The sequence below is a fragment of the Myotis lucifugus genome, unplaced genomic scaffold (genome assembly GCF_000147115.1).
Source record: "Myotis lucifugus unplaced genomic scaffold, Myoluc2.0 scaffold_115, whole genome shotgun sequence".
Lineage (NCBI taxonomy): Eukaryota > Metazoa > Chordata > Mammalia > Chiroptera > Vespertilionidae > Myotis > Myotis lucifugus.
In genome coordinates, this window is record NW_005871163.1 from 3,146,634 (window position 1) to 3,169,358 (window position 22,725).

The 22,725-nt window shown below is 43.0% G+C and overlaps 1 pseudogene; it reads left to right on the forward strand.

Moving 5' to 3' along the window:
* Positions 1 to 15,005, forward strand: part of LOC102423293 — a 36,328-nt pseudogene extending 21,323 nt beyond the window's left edge.
* The last annotated feature ends 7,720 nt before the right edge of the window (positions 15,006 to 22,725 follow it).

The window sequence follows — 22,725 nt, forward strand, 5'->3', positions numbered from 1 at the left end:
ACTAGAAGGAAAGAGAAAAGCACACTGAGACTCAGAGAGTGTGAAGTAAAGTGCAGAGGTACAGAGGCACACGAGAAAAGGGCTGGCAACTGAGGACGCAGTGTCTTTTCAATCAGGAGGGAGACACAAGCTCTTGACTGCTCTGAACTCCAGTTCCGGGCGAGTCTCTGGGGACATACAGGGAGAAACTGGACTGTCTGGCATTGGGCAGAACTCGAGGGCGGCTTTCTCTCAGAGGTGCTTGCAGCGATTACCGAGGAACACTGAGACCCGGGGCCTCTTAGGGCAGGGCTGAGGATCAGCCATAGCTGTTTGCTCCGCCCTGTTGATTCCCTGAGACCCCTCCCCACCCAAGCTGTGCGCGGAGGCTTTTGCATATGAACGGCCTGGCCCTTTGCAATCTAAAATTACCTACACAAACTGCAGCTGGGTCAGAGAGACCCAGAACATCCAAAAGAAGGCCCAAGGCCCCACAGCAGCTTGCATTGCTTCACAGCTGGGCCTCATCTGGGCACCTCCAAACCCCAAACAAAGAAGAGGAATCTGCAGATCTCTCCATAGCTCCTGCTGGGTAGCCTCAGGAAGAGGCTAAATTAGCACCTCCTTAGAGATCCAAGAGCCAGTGTACCCAGAGGTCAGAGTGGGACCATCCAGATTACAACTCCTCAGATCCATAAGGGACACACTCAGGGGGCAGACTCAGTGAGCACCAAAGCCCCACTGAAGCAAGTCTTGCCCCTAAGGGTGTCTCCAGCACAGAAGTTCTTCCACTGTAGACACAGCTGATTCTCACAGCCAATTGGCCTGGAGGTCAATTCCTCCCAGTGATACCTACAACAATCAAGGCTTAACTACAACAAGACTGTGCACAAAGCCCACAAAGGGGTGCACCAAGAGTGTCCACCTCAGGTAATTGTGGAGGCTGAGCCACTGGACCCTATAGGACACCTAGCACAGAAAGCCACTCTATCAACACAGGGAAGCATAAAAAATGCGGAGACAAAGAATCAAGTCACAAATGACAGAAATGGAGGAAAGCAAACTACTGGATATAGAGTTCAAAACCACGGTTATAAGGTTTTTCAAGAATTTTCTAGAAACCGCTGATAAACTTAGTGAGACCCTCAATAAATCTAGTGAGACCCTCAAGGTTATGAAAAAGGACCAATTAGAAATTAAGCATACACTGACTGAAATAAAGAATATTATACAGAGTTCCAACAGCAGACTAGAGGATCGCAAGAATCAAGTCAAAGATTTGAAATACGAAGAAGCAAAAAACACCCAACTGGAAAAACAAAAAGAAAAAAGAATCCAAAAATATGAAGATAGTGTAAGGAGCCTCTGGGACAACTTCAAGCGAACCAACATCCAAATTATAGTGGTGCCAGAAGAAGAGAGAGAGCAAGATATTGAAAACCTATTTGAAGAAATAATGACAGAAAACTTCCCCTACATGGTGAAAGAAATAGACTTACAAGTCCAGGAAGCACAGAGAACCCCAAACAAAAGGAATCTAAAGAGGACCACACCAAGACACATCATAATTAAAATGCCAAGAGCAAAAGACAAAGAGAGAATCTTAAAAGCAGCAAGAGAAAGAAAGTCAGTTACCTACAAGGGAGTACCCATACGACTGTCAGCTGAGTTCTCAACAGAAACTATGCAGGCCAGAAGGGAGTGGCAAGAAATATTCAAAGTGATGAATAGCAAGAACCTACAACCAAGATTACTTTACCCAGCAAAGCTATCATTCAGAATTGAAGGTCAAATAAAGAGCTTCACAGATAAGAAAAAGCTAAAGGAGTTCATCACCACCAAACCAGTATTATATGAAATGCTGAAAGGTATCCTTTAAGAAGAGGAAGAAGAAGAAAAAGGTAAAGATACAAATTATGAACAACAAATACACATCTATCAACAAGTGAATCTAAAAATTAAGTGAATAAATAATCGAATGAACAGAAAAAAAAAATGGGCCAAAACCTTAACAAAGATCTCAGCAAAGGAGTTATTTAGATGGCAAATGAGCACATGAAAAGATGCCTCACAATATATGTCAGTGGTTCTCAACCTTCTGGCCCTTTAAATACAGTTCCTCATGTTGTGACCCAACCATAAAGTTATTTTCGTTGCTACTTCATAACTGTAATGTTGCTACTGTTATGAATTGTAATGTAAATATCTGATATGCAGGATGGTCTTAGGCGACCCCTGTGAAAGGGTTGTTCGACCGCCAAAGGGGTCGCGACCCACAGGTTGAGAACCGCTGATATATGTCATCAGGGAAATGCAAATTAAACCAATGAGATACCGCTATACTAGTATACCTATTAGAATAGCCAAAATATGGGACACTGACAACATCAAATGCTGGTGAGGATGTGGAGCAGGAGGAACTCTCATTCATTGCTAGTGCTGATACAAGTGGTAAAGCCACTTTGGAAGACAGTTTGGCGGTTTCTTATAAAACTAAATACACTCTTACTATATGATCCATTAATCAGATTTCTTGGTATTTACCCAAAGTAGTTGAAAACTTAGGTTCACAAAAACCTGCACATGGATGTTTATAGCAGTTTTATTCATAATTGCCAGAACTTTTAAGTAACAAAGATGTCCTTCAGTAGGTGAATGGATAAACTGTGGTACATCCAGACAATGGACTATTATTTAGTGCTAAAAAGAAATGAGCTATCAAGCCATGCAAAAACATGCATATATCTAAGTAAAAGAAGTTAATTGAAAAGGCAATATAACTTATGATTCCAACCATATGACATTCTGGAAAAGGTAAAACTATGGAGATAGTAAAAATATCAGTGGTTGCCAGGGGGTGGGGTATGAGGGAAGAATGAATAGGCACAGAGGATTTTTAGGGCAATGAGAATACTCTGTATTATACCATAACAGTGGATATGTGCCATTATACATTTTTCCAGAACTCACAGAATGTACACCACCAACAGTGAACTCTAAGACAAACTGTGCACTTTTGATTGTGATGTGTCAATGTAGATTCATCAATGCAACAAATGTACCATTCTGATGTGGGATGTTGATAATGGGAGAGCTATAAAGGGTTGAATGCATGTTTGGAGGCAGGGAGTACATCGAAAATCTTTGTATTTCCTTTCTTCCCATTTTTCTGTGAACCTAAAACTGCCCTAAAACAACCTTGAAAAGAAAGAATTATAACGGGCACAAAAAAAAAAAAAAGAAAAGAAAAGAAAAGAAAGAAAGAAAGACAGGTGAAATTCTTTTACAGACATACAAAAGCTAAAAGAATTAATCACCAGACTTATTCTGTAAGACATGTTATTGTAAGTCTTACAAGTAGAGGGAAAATGACACCAGAGGGAAACCTGGATGTATATAAGGAATAAAGAACATCAGAAATTTAAAGATATTTTTCTTCATAGCTAATAACCCAAAGACCATGAGAGAAATAGAAGTATACTGTTACAAGACTTTTATAGATGAAGTGGCATAATGCCACTTGAGGGTAAACTGTGATAAGTTAAAGATGTCTATCTATATAAAAGGCTAGGTGACCGTCCGACTGGCTGACCGGCCAGTACATATGATGTGCACTGACCACTAAGGAGCAGACGTTCAATGCAGGAGCTACCAAGCTGTGGTGACTTGGCAGCGGCAGTTCTTGGGTGATGCACACCGGAACCAGAGAGGAGGGAGCCCGATTCCTCGTGGGGCCACGTGATTCCACCTTTGGCTGTGGGTTATGTGGTTTCTGGGGCACTGTTGGCCCCAAATCTGGTTTACTGCTGAGCTGCAGTAATCAATTTCCTTTCCATGTGCACGAATCCATGCACCAGGCCACTAGTATATTCTGAACCCTAACTCACAAAAAAGAGTTATGATCAATCAAAAAAGAGGCAGAACAAGATGGGAAAATGGACAAAAAATAGAGGGGGAAAATAGAAAACAAATAGGAAGGTGGTAGAATTAAAGCCAACCATATCAACAATCACAATAAATGTAAATGGGCTAAATATTCAAATAAAAACAGAGATTGTTATATTGGATAAAAAAGCAAGACTCAGCTATATGCTATCTACAAGATACCAACTGTAAATATAAAAACACAAATAGGTTCAAAGTAAAAGAATGGAAGAAAATACTCCAGTAGTCAAAAGAAAACTGGAGTAGTTACATTAATACCAGACATAGTAGATTTTAGAGAAAGAATACTGCCAGAGATAAAAAGGGTAATTTCATAATGACAAAGGTGTCAATTCATCAAGATAACATAATAATCCTAACCATTTATGTACTTCATAATAGAGCTTCAAAATACATGAAGCAAAAATTGATAGAACTGCAAGGAATTATAGACAAATCCACAATTATTGTTGGAGATTTTAAAACCTCTCAACAACTGATGGGACAACTGAATAGAAAAAATCTGATCCAAGGTGCAGGAAAGGAGTGAGGAGGAGATTAATTAACAATCCTTGAGGGCAGATAATTGGCCAAAATGTGAAAGCAGGGTTGATGAACTCAGTAACTCTGGGGCCAAGGGAAAGGAAATATTTGGTAAATAGGAAGCTCTCTTACTACTAACTATAATTAGGTCAGAAGATTTCCAGCTTCCAGAATCTCAGCCATCCTTCCTATTTTTATATAAACAATCTATAACAGGAATATTGTTGCTCTTTGATCATACAAGACCATCTGCAGCAGAATCTTTTGAATTTTATAAAATCAAACTGAGAGAACAGTCTACAACAGAGAGGAGACCTGCTTTTTAGTCTAGTCCTACATGCACTCTGAGTGACTCTGAGCATAGAAGACTGAAACAAGGAAATGATGTAAACCACCATAATTAGAGGTAGTGAAGAATGGGCAGAGCTACTGAGGAGACAATCCTTCTGTCTACCCATCATCCATCCATCCATCCATCATCCCCCTACTTACTTATCTACTGTTCAACATTTATCCTTCATCTGTCTATCCATCCATCCATCCACTCACCCATTCACTAACTAGTAGTCACTAGTAGTCACTAACACTCTGGTTCAGGGAGTGGGGGTGGGGGACAACTTTACTTGTGGCTCCCTGATCTTTGGTCCTATTGAAGAGTAACTAGATTTTATATCTTATTTGCCTTCAGGAGAAATTACCATCATTGTCCCTTGGGGGCACTCTGGAAAAAAGGTATCCTGTTGCATGAAACCATGATCTATCCTGTCAACTCAAGCCTTCTCAGATCAGGCCCTACAGCACTGGGTTTCCAGGAATTAGGGCAGAGTGAGAGACACACCTTCGTTGAATTGTGCTGAATGAAGGGAGAGAACCGTCAGACAAGAGGCTCTTCTCCAAAAAGGGAACCAGAGATGGGTGGGAGTGGGGGTTCACTTCTTTCCCTCTATTTCTCCCATTCCTCCCTTGTTTCCGTTTTTCCTACCTTCTCCACTCAAGAGTATAATTTGGTCCTTAAGAGCCAAACAGTTGGCAGATCTGTGAACTTCTCTTAGAAATGCTGAAATAAACCCCACATGAGAGGGAATTTGGAGTTCCCAAGACAACATCAGCTTTGGAGTCTAGGTTCAAATCTCAGAACTTAGAAGATGTATAACATTAAGTTATTTTACTTCTCAAGTCTTGGTTTTCCCATCTGTAAAATGAAAATAATACTAAACTTGTAGAGGTGATTGAGAGGACTAAACAAAATAATGCACTTGTGGGCATTATATTTTCCAGGCTACAGCCTTAGTATCTAAAAAAGAAAATCTAACTTTATTTTTCTGTATTTTAACTTTAAACACTATCCTGAGCTCCCATTTTGCTTCCTGGTTAAATATAAATAAACAACAATAACAAGACAATAGTCTATTCCAGGCAAATGCAGACAGTTGAAGGTGTTTCTTAGTCATTTTGGTTTTAAACTACTCAGTCAAGTAAGTATTTTCTCGTCTCTTTTCTTCTGGGTTATCTGTCCTCCTTTATCCTGAGGGCTTAAATGTTATCACCATAGTGGATGAAGACACCTTCCCTGGTGTATTCCCTGAAATATGATCCATCTTACCTAGCCTTTGTTCCAGAATATTGTGGCATCTTTCTCTACAACAGGGCTTATTTTCTCTTGGAAATCCTGATTCTTACAAATCCAAGCTCTGATTTGTTCACTCAGAACTATTCCGGGCCCTGAGTTCAGCATGTACCTACACATCGCTGGTATTGTTCTGCCTTTCCCAGAGAGTGAGGCCTTGTCGTCAGTATCCCTGAAGCCATTGCATTGAGAAACCTGGACTGAAAGCTTAATTTATTTTTCATTTTAAAAATCAGATAAAATGTTGATTATCCCAGTAACTGAGATTCATTTGCTTAAAAAATGGTGATAGTAAGTCCCTATATTACTGTGAGGATAAGATGAGAATGCAGGCAGCGTCCAGTGGAGGGAAGCACTTAATACATGCTGATAGGATTTCTCTGTTTTCCCCAGCTGGTCCCGAAGATAATGTTCAAAGCTTCACCTCTTCCTTCATTTGTCTTACACTGTCTGGTGGGATATGGTTAAAAAACAGATACTAAGATGTTTTTAAATGTCAAGTTAAGACAAGTTAGGACTTGCTCTCCCACAGTATGAGAGCAAACTGTAGTCCAGGATCAAATGCAATTGTTTTTCTACTTTTCAAAGCTGCCAGAATTCCCTCAGGGGTGTGCAGCTGGTAACTGTGGGGACAGGCTTAGAATTGGAATGATATCATCATCACAGCTCACGCTAGACCCCAGTCTGATGAAGATATGATTTAATCCACCTTGTCTGAAAAGAAAGGAAGAGCCGAAAAGCCATGCCGATGGGCCGTGCAATCCACTTAAATATCAAATGATATTTAATCCACTTAAATATCAAAAACTCACTACCTGTGGCCAGTGAAGTTGCAGGGGATGGGGCTCATGCCAGAAATCACAGTGGGTAGCACTTGGTTGTTTCCATGGCGCTGCCACGGACATAATTTCACACCACCCTTTGATGGAGGCCCGGTGCTTGTCCACACCGAGCACCTGGGGCCTGCACCCTCCGCATCCCTTAAACGTCCATTTGGAGAGCATGACATTAGCTTTGGGAGGAGGGCGGAGCACTGTGTGCTCAGGAAGTAGCCCATCAGTGGCCATTGGGATTCGGTTGTGCCACCCTCTGCAAAACCCCCAACCAATGTGGAAGCCGCAATGCGTTCAGGGAAACACCCACACAGGGCCCCAGGGCATCCGCTCCACCAAGGCCCAGTCAATGGGGAGGCCTTGGGGATTTGTCTCTCCTCTGCCTGCCCTGGAGGAACAGTTGCTCCTAAGATGGGTGGACAGCAGGAGACCCACGTTTTGAGCCACAGATGTCTGAAAGGGAGCTCTGGCCTGCAGATCTGATAGGTGGGAATAGCCCTGAGGGTGGTTCCTCCCAGGGCTTGGGGCCAGGTGCTCAACAGCCTCATCACGGGTGTTCAGGCTGGTGCCCTCAGCAGAGGCAGAGGCAGGCAGCCAGCCAAACCAACCCAAATTATCACGACTACCATTTACAGAGTACCTGTCTCCAGGCACTAAGTACTCTGCCTGTATTAACTCGTTTAATCCTCACAACACCTTGCATTGGTTTTATTATTCCCATTTCACAGATAAGGACACTGAGGCTTAGTGAAGAAATTTCCCAAAGGCACCCAGCAGACAGTGTGGGACCAAGGGCTTCTATAAAGAGTCTGCTTACAGAAAGTCAGAGGGTGCTGCCAGGCCATTGCCTAGGGACCCTTATTTCACATCTGGGATTTTCAGACCTGCAAGCACTATCACCGAAGATTCTACAAAATGCACTGTGTTCCATGTCCATCGGGGCAATGCGCAGCCTGGCATGGCTCACTCGCACAGTCTGGGTCTCCTGGTCCAGGCCTTCTGCACACCTTCTGGAGGCCTCTCTGTGGTTACGGGACTGAGTCTGGAAAGTGCCCTGTGCTATTTGTCAGCTCTTTGCCTCTTTCAGCAGCACAAGGAACTCGGTTGGGGGATGTGCAGGAAGAAATAGGATTCTTCACAAGGCCTATCAGCTCTGGGTATCAGCGGAAACAACCCCCTGGGGCTTAGCAGCTCTTGGGAACTAAGGCCTCTCTCGTCTATAGTTCTGCTTCAGGCTTCCCGAGTTTTCCTTGCAGAGGAGAAACACAGTGGATGCCTCCCTCCCAGTCCTGGTGGTTTTCAACCCTCTTGGAAGACAGAGAGAACACATCCTGGAGGGGCTAGGGTTGGCGGGGGGAGTGTGGAACCGGAGATCCAACGCCGGGACTGATGCTGGGTCCTGGCTGGGTCAGGCGGGTCAGTGCACAGGAGGAGACTGCACCCCAGCACGCAGGGACAGTGAGTGAGGGCACCTGAGGAGAGGAGGGGCCGGGGTGCAGGAGGGTGAAACGGAAGATGAGAGAGCGAGGCAGGTGGGTGGGCAGGAGCCAGGTGGAGCGGGAGCTGTGGGAATCGGCGGGCTCCAGGTGGAAAAGAAGCGATAGGGGGCAGGAGTTTGGCTAGAGGCGACAGGGGCAAGGGGAGTTAGCTTGCTGGGCCCATGGATTCATCAGAGTTAAGACAGAGACAGGCCACTCCACTTGTTCACTCCTCTGAGGCATAGTACAAGTTAAACTGAAAACCGTACAGGATTCAAAACAAACTTTTGCACACGCTGGCCTCCACTTTCCTTTCCAGCCTCACCTCCACCAGTTCCCTCTTTTGTGGCCCCTCTCTCCCAGCCAAAAACTCGTATTCCTGCTCGTGCGTGCTCCCCTCCCTCTGGCTGACGAAGTGCCATTGTCTGCCTGTGGAAATCCTGCTCCTCTGACCTGAAGAGCTCCCACCAGGAAGGATATTGGAAACATAGTTATCAAAAACGTAAATTAAGATAATAACAAGGCATCCAGATACCTATGAAATCAGCAGATCGGAAAAACCAAAAAAAAAAAAAATACCCAATGCCAACACAATTGTGTCAAACAGGTACATCTACTGCCGGGGACATTGTAAATGGGTCCAATATTTTGGGGGAACCATGAAGCAATATATTTCAGGGTAGAGAAATGTTCTTGCCCTTTGACCCCCATCAATCTTATTTTGCAGAGCTAACAAAAGGATATTAAAGAAGAAATAAGCTACACGCATAAAGATACCCTTTATACCGTAATTTTTAACTATGAAAAAACTGGAAATAACCCATTTGCCACACAACAGGGTACTGAAAAGGAAATTACATTCACTAACAGATGGAAATTATGATGAAAACTAGCAAAAGGAAATGCTTATAATGCTTAGGAGAGCACAAAATTGTATTATGATTATACTATAAAAATCACGTAAATGTATGAATAAGGATGTGTAAGAGAACACAGAGAAAGGAAAATCAGTACTTATTAGGGTATTATTTTTATAGAACGTTGTTGATGTAATAAAAGTCCCCTATAGTAAATGCTACCCTTCCTTTAAAACCCCTGATTCACCTTATTCCTACTTGGCTTGTGGTCCTTATTGCATTATGCTTTGAATGTAATTAGTGTAGTGTACTCATTTAAGTCCCCTTTGGACCATAAAAGTCTTCAAGAGCAAGGACTCTGTTTTACTTTTCTTTGTCTCATCTGAGGACTGGAATTTAACTGGCACATAGCAAATGGTCAATAAATATTTATTCTACTGCTAAGGATTATATTATGCTTAAAAATAAAACTCAACAAATTACTCTCCCTACTCTCTTGTCTCTTCAAAAAGTACTTAGATAAATAGATAACTATGCTATTTTCAAAGGCGTTCTGGAAAGGGAAATTCACATTTTAAAAGCACTTTGGAGCTGCCTGCTGAAGCCAGCACTTCTTTGTGTGAGGGGGGTACGGGTGCCGGGGGTGGAGGGAGGTGAGGGTGGAAGGGTTAGCAGTGGGGTGGGGTGGGGTGGGGCTCTGGCCAGCACCATGTGTGGTCCCTGGACGACTGGCCCTGTGCTCAGTCTATGCCCGAGTTCTCAGCCAAGGGCATCGACCAGCACATGGTTAACCTGGACAAGTACCAGGGCTTCGTGTGTATTATCACCAAGGTGCCTCGTGGTTTCCCAATGAGGCAAAACAGACGTAAAGTACACTCAGGTGGTCGACCTGCATGCTGATATGCTGAGTGCTCTTTATGGATCTTGGCTTTCCCTTGCAACCAGTTTGGGAGCAGGAGGCAGGGATTCCTGCCGAGATCAAAGGGTTCGCTGCTGGCTATAATGTCCAATTCGATAGCAAGATCTGTGCGGACGGGGATGACGCCCACCCGTGTAGAAGTGGATGAAAGTCCAGCCCCAGGGGAGGGGCACTGGGGAAACGCCATCAAAGGGCACTTCAATAAGTTCCTTATTGACAAGAGAAGTTGCGGAGAGGTGGTACGGTTCCATGGAACAGCCCCTGATCATAGAGAAGGACCTGCCCTACTTCCTCCAGCTCCACAAGTGTGCACCCCAATCGGAGCCCATCATCTGTGCCCCTTTCACTGGCACCCATGACAGTCTTTCTAAAAACCAGCCGGCTGGTGGGGCAGACTTGAGAACTCGGTGTGCACCCCTCTGTCTGGCCTGGCTCGCAGCTCGCAACCCCACCCCTGGCTGCCTTGTGGGAATACAAATTGAGGGATGGGGGGGGGAGTTAGCAATCTGGAGATAAACATAGATGGAGCAATGCAGGCTTTGGAAATCTACTTGGAAATCTACTGAGGCTCTGGGGAAGTATTCATCTTTGCCTATTAAGACAACAAAACATTTAAAGATTGGGGCCTTGCTGAGGTTTGCCCCTTGGGGCCACTGGATCCCTGCCAGAAGGAAAACTCCTTGCCATGCCTACTGGAGCCCTAAAGCTGCTGGGCCTAATCAGAGCCAGTCTGGTATGAGCCTAAGCACCAGGGCTGGTGAGGGGACAGGAAATGGGATCACATGGCAGAAGGTTATCCCCCTCAAAGAGAATAACGGGACTTAGTCGAGAAACTATTTCTAAGTACCAGGTTTTACTGACTGCCAGTCATGCTATGCACATCACCTGAAGCTTCTGTTTTACAGGTAACAACTTCAAGTTCAGAGCTATTACATGACTTATCCAAGGTCAAATAGCTAGTGAGGGCCAGGTCAGGAGCCCAAAGCAGCCACAGCAGGACCCTACTCAGCATGCTTTGCAACTCATTCTAAGCACCCACACTTTGACTGTTTGTCCGGGATGATGAAATCGTCCTTTTCCTTCTTTATTTTTTCTTTTTCTAATTTTCAGAAGGTCAGTTAGATTTTTTCCAGGATCATGATGAGGGAGCAAGTAAATTCTTGCATATACATATGCCTCCTTTCTTGCAGCTGCAACTCAGACTTTTTACACCTACCTTATACATTTTTTTTCTTGTTTTCAGCCTGATTTTACTCCATGCTCTTTGAATCACTGTGGTCATCAGTCATTTTCTCCTTAAGAAAATCACACACTCCCTTTTATCAGTGCCTTTTCCTGATACTTGAGTATATAAACCATTTCTAGGACATGTCTTCTTTAACTGAATACATATTGAGGATAAGGTTTGTACCATAATATATACATTTTAAAGAAAAAGTAGTTGCTTAGATTGTAAAGGCAATTGCTTTCTTTGGATGTCCTCCATACACAGGGTACAGATTAGAAATGGGCTTTTAAGAGGATAAATAGCAGACAGCCTAAGAATTTGCAATAGCAATATTAGGCAAATAAAACTTGCATACATCAAAAATATATGCGGCCTCTCCCAGTACCTAATCAGTGTGTGAGAAGTATTCATATTAAAGCACTTTTGTTATGAAATATGTCCAGTCTACACAAAGGATAGAAAATAATATCAAATAGCCTTACGCCACCATCTAACTAAAGAAAGAGTATTGTAACTGCAATGAAAGCCCCATCCAACCACATTCTCCTCCCTCCTTCCCTCCCCAGAGGGAATCCCTGTCCCTAATTGGCATTGATCGCTCCTGTGAATGTCCATATTTAACATATAACTTTGCAGCTTTACAATTTTCTGTAACGTGAGCTATCTGCAGGCACCTACAATCTGCTTTCTTTGCTCACTGTTAGGTTTTTGAAGTTTACTGATGTTGGTGTAAGTGGTAAAACACTGGACTCTGCTCTTGGAATGGTGAGATACTCATGAGAGTTGAGTACAGGAACCGGGACCACTCGAGGGGACAGTGGAACATTATGTCCCATTTCACACTCAGAGCATGCAGAAAGTCACCTGACCTGCTTCCCTCTTGTCCTCTCCCTCCTCCATCCTCCCAGTGCAGGTACGTTACATGTGTGTACACAGGTGACCCCACTGTGACATGATGCCTTAGACTGCAAAGCAGAAGTCAGAGTCTATGTTGTGTATCTCAGTGTTACCCAATAGAAATGTAATGAGAGCCACACATCACTTGAAATGTTCTAGCAGCCATATCTTAAAAAGTAAAAAGAAATGGGTAATTTTAACAACATATTTTAACCTAATATATCTAAAATATTATCATTTCAATATATAACCAGTATAAAACTATTCCTGAATAGTTTCACCCACATTTTTTTCATACCAAGTATTCAAAATCCGATGTGTACTTTACAGTTAGAGCATGCATTAGTTTGCACTGGCCACGGTTCAGGAGCTCAGTAGCCACATGTGGCAAGTAGCTACTGTATTAGGCAGCACAGATGTACCTTTATAATCTGGCCTGCAGACACACTGAGCAATTCTTGGTGTGTCAGCAATCACATCAATGAGCGAACACTGTGACAGTGTCCGTACCCGGCCGTGAGCCTGGAGGAAGAATCTTTGCACAGGGTCTCTGGGCTGCCAGGATGGTGCAGGGGAGCCTGCGGGAGGCTCAGCACTGCAATCCCCATCCATGATCTTAGGAAGGTCCCTTGGCCTCCTAACCTTTGGGGCCTCAGTTTCCCTCTCTATACAATGCGAGGGTACATTGGAGTTGTTTTAAGGGCCCTTGTAGCATTGATGATCCTGAGCTTTCTGCCTCCCATGGCCAGTCTCCCTTGAAGGGAGGACAGTGCTGGTCCTTGGCTGAAGGAATGGCGGCTGTTTGTCTTCCCAACATAGAGCACCGCGAGCCTCTCATTAGACACAGACTCCCGCGTGTTCCACGGAGCCTAAGCGTCCCCCTTTGTTCCTCTAGGAGAACCACGATTCCTCCCCGGGCCAGTCTGGCACCACAGAAGTCCACAGTTGGGAAGAACCACAGACCAACTCCCCTGGGTGGCATGGTCCAGGCGGCGCTTTATTTAGATGAATGTTCACAGGGATGCTACAGTTCTGTCTGGGCATATGATTATACGGTTTGCATGCCTTGTCTTACGGGAAGTCAAGAGCACTGACTGCAAATCCCAGCTCACACCAAATTTACTGTGCCCTGCCTCAGTTTCCCTTTTTCTCAGATTGGCAGTCCAGCTGTTACGTAAGGTATGAGGGTTCTATCCCAAATCCCCTTTTAAAGAAGCATGAGCCTTTACTCTAAATGCAACGTAAGTCCAAGTTTTGAAGTACCTCTGGGCTGAAAGCAGCTCTGAAGTCAGGAGGGATCTCAGGCTCCATCCTCCTTTCTTCTTGAAGACCCAGTGGTCTCAGGAGGACATGCCGCCAGAACCAGCCTGGGAGAGCTGAGGACAAGGACGAGAAATGGTACCTTTTATTTCACTCATCAAGACATTACTGAGAGAGAGGTGGGTGAGTGTATCCCCAGGCAGAAAGGATAGCTCTTGGCTAACATTTTCCGTCCCTTTGGAGGGGGCACCAAGGGAACAGTCTCTCAGTCCCTGCTCCTTGATCATGGGGGGAGGGAGAGGAAGGCTCTTTCTAATGGGAACCTCTATCAACAGTCAGGAGGGGCCACGTGTCAGGGCATCTGAATCTTGGCAGGTCGTCTTTGGATGTAAATCTAAAGTTAATGCAGCCCGGCTGGCGGGGCTCAGTGGTTGAGCGTCAACCTATGAACCGGGAGGTCACGGTTTGATTTCTGGTCAGGGCACATGGCCGGATTGCAGGCTCTATCCCCAGTGTGGGGTGTGCAGGAGGCAGCCGATCAATGATTCTCTCTCATCATTGATGTTTTTTTCTCTCTCTCCCTTCTTCTCTGAAATCAATAAAGGTATATTAAAAAAAATAAAGTTAATGCAGTGCTGCCTCTGCCTGCATCATCTCTTTAAAGAGACATCATCATCCATACACCTTGCAGGCTCATTCAGAACTTACCTTTTCTCTGAGAGTTCATTTTCCTGGACTGTCTTTGGTTCCATCCTCTCAGGGCTGTGACATTTATTTTAATTTCAAAAGTCATTTAGAACTCAAGCCTGAGCTCTGCTGCCTTTGTCTGCACTGCAACCACACCGCCCTACACGAATAGGCTACTTCCCTGTTATAGGGCACAGCGAGGCCACGCGTGTGCTGCTGGCTGACCAGGGCAGAGCTGGAAGGAGGCAGTGGTGACCAAGGAGACCGGGCTGCAGGGCTCACTCAAGGCCTCCTGTCTATGAAGGCAACTCCCCAAATTTCAGGACGGAGGCCTCACTCAGTCCAATGCCATCCTATGACTTCTAGGCCCCCTTGGGCTGTATGGGAAGGCCAAGTGGGAGGCAGCCCCGGTGCACGTTCTGAATAACGCATGAAGGACATCCATTGCAAATACATCACCCTCATCTACACCAACTACCAGGCGGGCAAGGAGGACTATGTGCAGGAACTGCCGGGGCCCCTGAAGCATTCTGAGACCCTGCTGTCCCAGAACCAGAGGGCCAGGCCTTCATCGTGGGCGACCAGATGTCCTTCGTGGACTACGGCCTGTTCAACCTGCTGCCAAATCTCCAGGTCCTGGCCCTGGCTGCCCTGGCTCCCTCCCCCTGCTCTTGGCCTACATGGCATGCCTCAGAGCCCAGCCCAAGCTCAAGGCCTTCCTGGCCCTCCTCAAGCACATGGACCTCCCCATCAATGGCAACAGGACACAGTGAAGGCTTGTGGTACCCTCAGCAGGAGGCTGGGTCTGCCTTCCTCTCTTTCCCCAGGAAGAATAACACTTCCAACAAAGGAAAAAAGTAATTTAGAATTCAATTAAATTTAAAAAGTTACACACATACTAATCTGGTAAAAAAAATATTACAAAAGTGCATTCAACAAAAAGTGAATGTCCATTCCATCTGAGTCAAAAACCAAATCTGCAACCAGTTTCCTGTGTGTTATTTCAAAGCTATTCTATACATAAAAAGATATATTTTCAGGCATTAATAAAAAGGTGTACTGTTTAATTTTAAAGCTATTTTAACTCAAGGTAGAAAGGTAGAAACCTGTGGATTAAAAAAAGCAAGAAAAAAAAAGAGAACGAGAAAGGCTTGGGGTATAATTTTTTTAAATGATGTGTTGATGTGTTGAGTTTAAAAATATTTTGATGAGTTTCAAATCATGGAAAACAAGATGCCGTGAATCATGGACTGTCCCAAATAAACTGGCTAGCATGATTATATATTTTTGTGTTCACTTGGCAAGGACATCTTAATGAGTTTACATAATAATATACAGAGAACAGAAGCCACCAAATAAACTGGAGTGAGTAGAGAGAGCCGGGAAGGGGCAGAGCTCAGACCGCCTCAAGAACTACCACTTAGAGGTGTCGAGAAGGAAAAGGTGAAAGACTGGAGAGGGAGGTGAGCCAAGCTCTAGGCCAGTGCTTTCCTGTAGGATATTCTGCAGTGGTAGATCTGACCATGCTCTGCACTGTCCAACAGAGTAGCCACTGCTGCTACTGAGCAGTTGCAATGTGACTAGTGTGACATAGGGATTAGCTTTTTTTTTTTAAAAAAAAAAATTCCATTTAGTTTTAATTCATTTGAATTTGAATAGCCACCTGGGTTAGTGGTTACCATACTATACAGTGCAGATCTGGGATTCCGGACATCTTTGGGAGCATCAGTGAGCACTGAGGAGAATAAAAAGGAGGGAGAGAATAAATGAGGGGAAAGAAAAAGTAGAAGAGAAGGAAGGGATGGAGAGGAAGAGTGAGAAGAAAGAGGAGCCATCAGGTCTTGCCAGAGGAGAAGGAAAGAGAATAAAAATTAAAAAATGGACAATTACAAGAACTGAGGGAAGGAGATGGGAAAAGAGAAAGACACAGTGGAAAGGCATGGACAGCTGAGAACAACTATCTTAAGTGACGAAGAGTGACCTTGGACTTGGAAGGGGGCTTCCCACCACCTCTGGCGTTTATTCGGGGGGTCTCTGCGACAGCAGCACTGGAACGTGCTCTGGAGGGCTAACTTCTGGAACAACATCCCACCCACACTGACCTTGCGAGGCCTGCGGACCTTAACTAATCTGTGAAGGGGGCAGGGGTCCACTATCCCAAGGACTCCTCCACCCTGACGTGCAAAATAAACTACTCCCAGGAAGACCCACAGATTTGATATACCACTAGGTGTCACCATGAACCAAAATGAATTTTTATTTTTAATTTTGTATCCTATGAGGTTGATTTCTTCTTTGAATTTACATCTGATCTACACATTTTGTTTGATATTTTCTCACTTTGTCACACCAAAAGCAAAGTGGTGTGCTCTGGGAGCTCACTAAACAGGGATCCTCATTCCAGTTTGGTTTATTTTTCTTTCCAGTTAAAACTCTGCTAATGCCACAAACATGATGTGTATGCATGCGTACGCGCTCACTCGCCTGCTTGCCATTCATTGAACATTCACTGTGTGCCAGGCAGGGGCCTCATGTGTGGCTGTGTAAGCTGTACACTGAACAACTCCAGGGGAAACTGCTCACATGGACCTCAATGAGGTTGTTCAGCTCAGCAGCTCTGCAAGGCTCTGGTCTGGGCCATGGTCCCTGTTTTTTCCTTCCTCTCTGTTTTCTCTCTTAAGAGAGAAGGTTAGTCTAAAACTTTCTTTGTAATTAAAAATATCTGTGCCCTATATACATTTTGAGAGTTATACACACCACATGTTGCTTTACCTCTATCCACATGAGAACTAAACTTTTGTTCCTTTACAGAAAAGTAATATCTCTCATCTTCTTTATTAATAAAGCAATGTACTAAGCCAGCTGGGAAAATCAAGTCTTGGCCTTTGCCCTTGAGGAATTCAAGAAGAGGCTTGATCGCATTTAAAATACAAAACAATACCCTATGTTTTGCATATCTCAACCTCATCTTTGACTAGATGAGGAGTAGCAGCAATTGAACATGAACCTGTTGACTAGGACCTCTAGATCTAGTCTGTGTAGGCTCTCTTGGGGTTTTGCTGTGTCACAAACCACCTCAAAACTTAATGGCTTTAAACAACAAACATTTATTTTTTCTCATGCTTTTTGAGTCATTTGGACAGTTCTTCTGATCTAGGTTGGTGTGGCAGATCTCTGAGGGTCTGTAGGTAGCTCATGTGGGGTTGTCTGGCCTCACTCACATACCTGGAGATTCACTGGTTAGTTGAGGGGGACTCAGCTGGGATGGTTTGTCTCTGCTCCATGTGATCTCTCATTCTCTAGCAGACTAATATGGCTTCACATGGTAGTCTCACCATGGTGGTCTCAGGGTACCAACGATCACTAAGAGAGGGCAGACTGCAAATTTCTGCTGATGTTATGTTTGCTCTTTTCCCCTTGGTCAAAGAAAGTCACATGGCCATGACTGTAGTCACTGTGAAAGATATTGCTCAAGGATGTGGATTCAGGGAGGTAGGAACAAATTAAGGGTTGCTGCTACAACAATTTACTGAAGTAATTTAATGCTTCCTTATTCCGCTTTTACTAAAATGATAATAATACTTTCTGTACCTATTGCCTAGGGATGCAAAAAGAAAAAACACAGAAGAAACTGCTGTATGTCATTCAAAGAGAAGGGAGACTATAAACATTAGTATTAATTTTACTTTAGTTTCTTCATTTATTTTTTTTGTGTGTGTCTCTTCCACAACATGAACAATCTATTCCACTTATTAGAAATTCCTAATAAATATAAAATAATATTGAGTGTAAAGTATGATTGAAAAATAAAATCTAAAAAAATAGAGGTAATATTTTCAAAAGAAATTTCCATTTGTCTCATAATCTTCACTTATAAGTAGGTACATTTCAGGGCTGTGTGCAGGGACACCCACCTAACCCACCTAATAGTACAACTAGGACATTTTTCAGGAGCAGAAACCTAGGAATATCTGGCCACATGCTAATGTCCACCATTGCCCCTGTATGTTAGACTTTGCAGGTACATTTTGTTTTAAATAGTTGCACAACACTGCACAGGTTGAATACCTGCTATTATAGCACTGTAAGGGTTTATCAGACCATACAGAGAATGACCAGGGGTTTACAGTGTCTGTTCTCATTCCTATTTGCATGTTGCCAAGTATTACTAAAGATAACCACACCCCTGCAAGTTCACATTCGATCCTCCTGAAACCAAGATTAGGCAAGAGCATTGCTTCTTTTTCCTATAATTTGTGATCTCTACCATTTAATCAAATAAGTAAACACTTATTGAGCGTTTACTGTATGAAGAACTGCTGCAGAGCTAGAGATGAATGAAGCACAGTTCTTGCTCTCCTAGAGGTCGCTATCTATGGGACAGTTAGATAACTAACAACAAACTATAAGGCAAACCTGACAGGTCAGTGCTATGGGGAGCAGTGGGGAAGGAATGATTGACACCAATGGGATGAACTCGAGAGGACCTCATAAAGATGATGATGTTTGTTCTGAGCCTTAAGAATGAGTAGAATTTCTCAATGTGGAAAAAGGCAAGAGAAGACTATGGAGAGGGAACTGTATGGTAAACAGGTGAAGTTTAAAGTACATTACATGCTCTGGCGATTTGTGGGCTATGTTTTAGTTAATGGAAAAGGAGGTGAGGTCAGCTTGTCAAGACCCTGAATGTTCTTATGAAAGAGTTTATATGCACTAGCCAGGTGGCTCAGTTGGTTGGAGCATTGTCTTGTGCACTGAAGGGTCACAGGTTCAATCCCTGGTCGGGGCAAATGCAGGAGGCAACAGATTGATGCTTCTCTCTTACATCGATGCTTCTTTCTCTCTCTCGCTCTCCATCTCCCTTCTGCTCTTTCTAGAACCAAAGAAAAACATATCCTCGGGTAAGGAGTAAAATAAAATAAAAATAAAGATGTTATAATGAGGGCCTCCAAGAGTCTATGATTAAAGCATTCTCATGATTATAATTATTTTAGAAATGTCACTCTGTCCTCTGGATCCTGACAAAATGGCAACCCATTTTAAGCTACTGGCTGTCTCACACAGCCCAGCCCTGTGAGTATCCAGAAACGAGGCAGCTGGTGGGTCTGAGTATCTAATGTAATAACTGTGAGAAGCTTCTAGAGGAACAGCAAAGTGTTGGGTCCCAGGGTTTGGGGGGTATGTGACTACAGTCTATAGGGTGAAGAGGAAAGGTGCCACAGGTAGAAAAACTTTTATCTTGGGCTCTTTTCTCCCCCACATTTTCATGGACAGATTACAGTTTACTCTAACTCCACTTGAAGAGTTAGAGTAAAACAGAATCACCATTCCTACATCAGCAGGAAATGGAGCCTCTGGCTACATCAGGGCAGGCTTCACCCCTGGGGATGGGAAGGAAACAGCAGGGGCAGATAGATTCACATTTCCTCTAAGAACAGGAACGGCCCTACTCAACAGAGTACTGGAGGTCTTGGCCAATGTGATGAGACAGAAAAAGGAATAGGTATAGGATTTGAAAGGACGTGACAAAACTGACATTATTTATAGGTGATCTGATTATATACATAGAACACCTCACAGAATTAATAGAAAAACCTTTAGAACTATGGCTTATGCTTGACAAGGCTGTCAGGAATAAGATCCACTTACAAAAAATAGCATTCTTGTACATCAGCAATATTAAATCAGAAAATATAATAGAAAATGTTTCACAAGAGTAACAAAACTACAAAGTACCTAAAAATTAATAAGAAGTTCAAAATAAAGTTTTGGAGAACAGGTAAAACTATTACAAGACATAATATGAGTTTAAGAGGCAAAAGATATGCCATATTGGTGGACAAGACTCCTTAACATGTAAAGATATCTATTCTCCCCAAAGTTAATCTAAAAATTTAAGGCAATTTCAGTACACACCCAATAATTTTTTTTTGATGGAATGAAAAGATGTCTTCAGAAATTTATATGAAAGAGGCGGGGGAGAGGGAATTAGATAAAGGTAGTCAGAAAGTACAAATGTCCACTTATAAGATAAGTAAGTACTGGGATGTAAGGTACAACATAGTGACTTATAGCTAACACTGATATATGGTATATATGAAAGTTGTTAAGAGAGTTGATCCTAAGAGTTTCATCACAAGGAAAATAATATTGTTCTTTTTTTGTATCTATAAGAGATGATGGATGTTAGCTAAACTTATTGTAATCATCTCACAATTATGTAAATCTAATTATTATGCTGCACCTTAACCTTATACAGTAATGTCAATTTTGAAAAAAGAGCAAAGAAGAAGGACTTGCCCCACTATATTCCAATGTTACACATTAAAACACTATGGTGCTGATGCAGAAACATGCACATTGACCAAGGATCAGAAAGCACTCAGAATCATATATGTGTATGTTGATGCATTTGGATGTGATTGTGCCCTCTGTATTGAAAAGAAGTCACCACAAATCAATGGGAATAGGGTGGACTGCTTAGGAGATAGTGCAGGGAAAACTAGCTCACTACATGGAGAAAAATTAAGTTGGATACCTAACACCATAAACAAAGGTGAACTTCAGATGCATTAAATATATGAATGTGAAAGGCAATCCCTCAAAACAAATAAATAGAAATGAACATAGGAAAATATATGTATAATCTTAAAACCGGGTTGGATTTTTTAAAAAACAAAACCTAACAAATATACCCATAGGTCAAAAAATTGATGAATTTAACTATGAAAAATCAATGATAATGTAATGATAAATATCATTTTCAAAATTAACTGACAGGTGCTGGACTGAGGAAAAACATTGGAGACTTCTAAAGCCAGCAAGGGATTATTACCCAGAACATATAAGAAAGTGCTACAAAACAACCAGAAAAAGACAGAGAACCCAAGAAAATCCACTAATTTTGCTCAATCCAACTAGTTATTAGATAAGTGAAAAAATTTTTAATACATTTTTATTGATTTCAGAGAAGAAGGGAGGGGGGAGAAAGAGAGAAACATCAATGATGAGAGAGAATCATTGATCAGCTGCCTCCCACAAGACACCCACTGGGGATGGAGCCCACAACCCAGGCATGTGCCCTGACCAGGAACCAAACTGTGACCTCCTGGTTCATAGGTCGACACTCAACCACTGAGCAACACCGGCTGGGCTAGATAAGTGAAAATTAAAACAATAGCAAGATATCTCTTTTTACCCACAAGGCTGGCAAATATTAGGAGGTTGGCAAATGCCAAATTTTGGCAAGGTTGTAGGGAAACAGGAACTCTTTTGCTTGTCCGGTGGCAAGTAAACTGGCAGAACTATTCCAGGGCATGTCAAAGATAAACAAAGCAGACACTAATTAAGGCAGCAAGGACAGGCTCTGTTCAGTGACTACTGCAAGGTTTTGGGAAGAACAAATGGTAAATCTTGGGCAAGTCTCTTGGTGCAGGGGTTTGGATGGAGTCTCTAGATGCCCAGGGTTCTGCAGGTCTCAGGCACAACTTGGGCTATCTCTTCAAAATCTCTTTCCCCTGGAGGACAGGGAAGGGGAAAGGCCTCAAACCCCCCAGTCATTCCATGTTTTTAGTAGTGGCTCTGCCACTTAATTCCAGTGAGAATTCGGAAAACTCCTTCAAGTTGTTTAGGAAGGACACCACAATCCATAATTACAAACTACACTGATGCTTGTAACTAGAGTTGTTTGTTTTTAAGAGGCATCAGACCCGTCTGTGATAAGAAGGATCCCTGGGCTCATTACCCCTTTGAGAGAAAGTACAAGTCAACGCAGGCCCAGTTCATAGGAATGAAATCAATGCAGAGGTAGTAAGAGTAAGCCTCTCAGAGTTGGTCTCATGGAATTAGCTGTCAGCGGAAGGGGAAGAGGGCAGAGAAAAACCAAGAAAGGAACAGAGCTGACTTGCAGCCATTGTCCAGACAAAAAGGGAAATACAGGGAAATAAAAGATAACTCCTTGGTCTTCCACCGGGGGCAAGAGCAACACAGTGATTTTGTGAAGATTCAATAGCAGGTTTAATGCTGGACAAAGCATGCCTGGCCAAGACTGGAAACAGAACCTCCAACGTTGAGCTAGGACAGGGAAACATCTCAGCCAAGTGACTTTTATAAACTAACTTATTTAGAGGGAATTTGTAAAAGAAAAAATTATCCACTAATCCAACCTACCTGACAATAACTTCCTTCTTGCACATTCCATCCTTGTTCTTGTTCATGTCAACAAAAAATATTTACCTGGTTACTACTGAGTAAATACACTGTATTTTGAACACGACTTTAAAATAAAACTAACACTGGACCATAAGCACTTCCCCACATTTCTACATAGTATTAATAATTTTGACATTGATAACATCTTAACACAAGTTTCAAAAAGTCACAAAACCTGGAAAGACTAGCGATTTAAAACAGGGAGTCAAGTTTCTTGAGTGATTTCCTCAAGAAGGTCAGGAAGCTCCTAGAAGAGCAATAAAGATCCAATGTGATGCATTC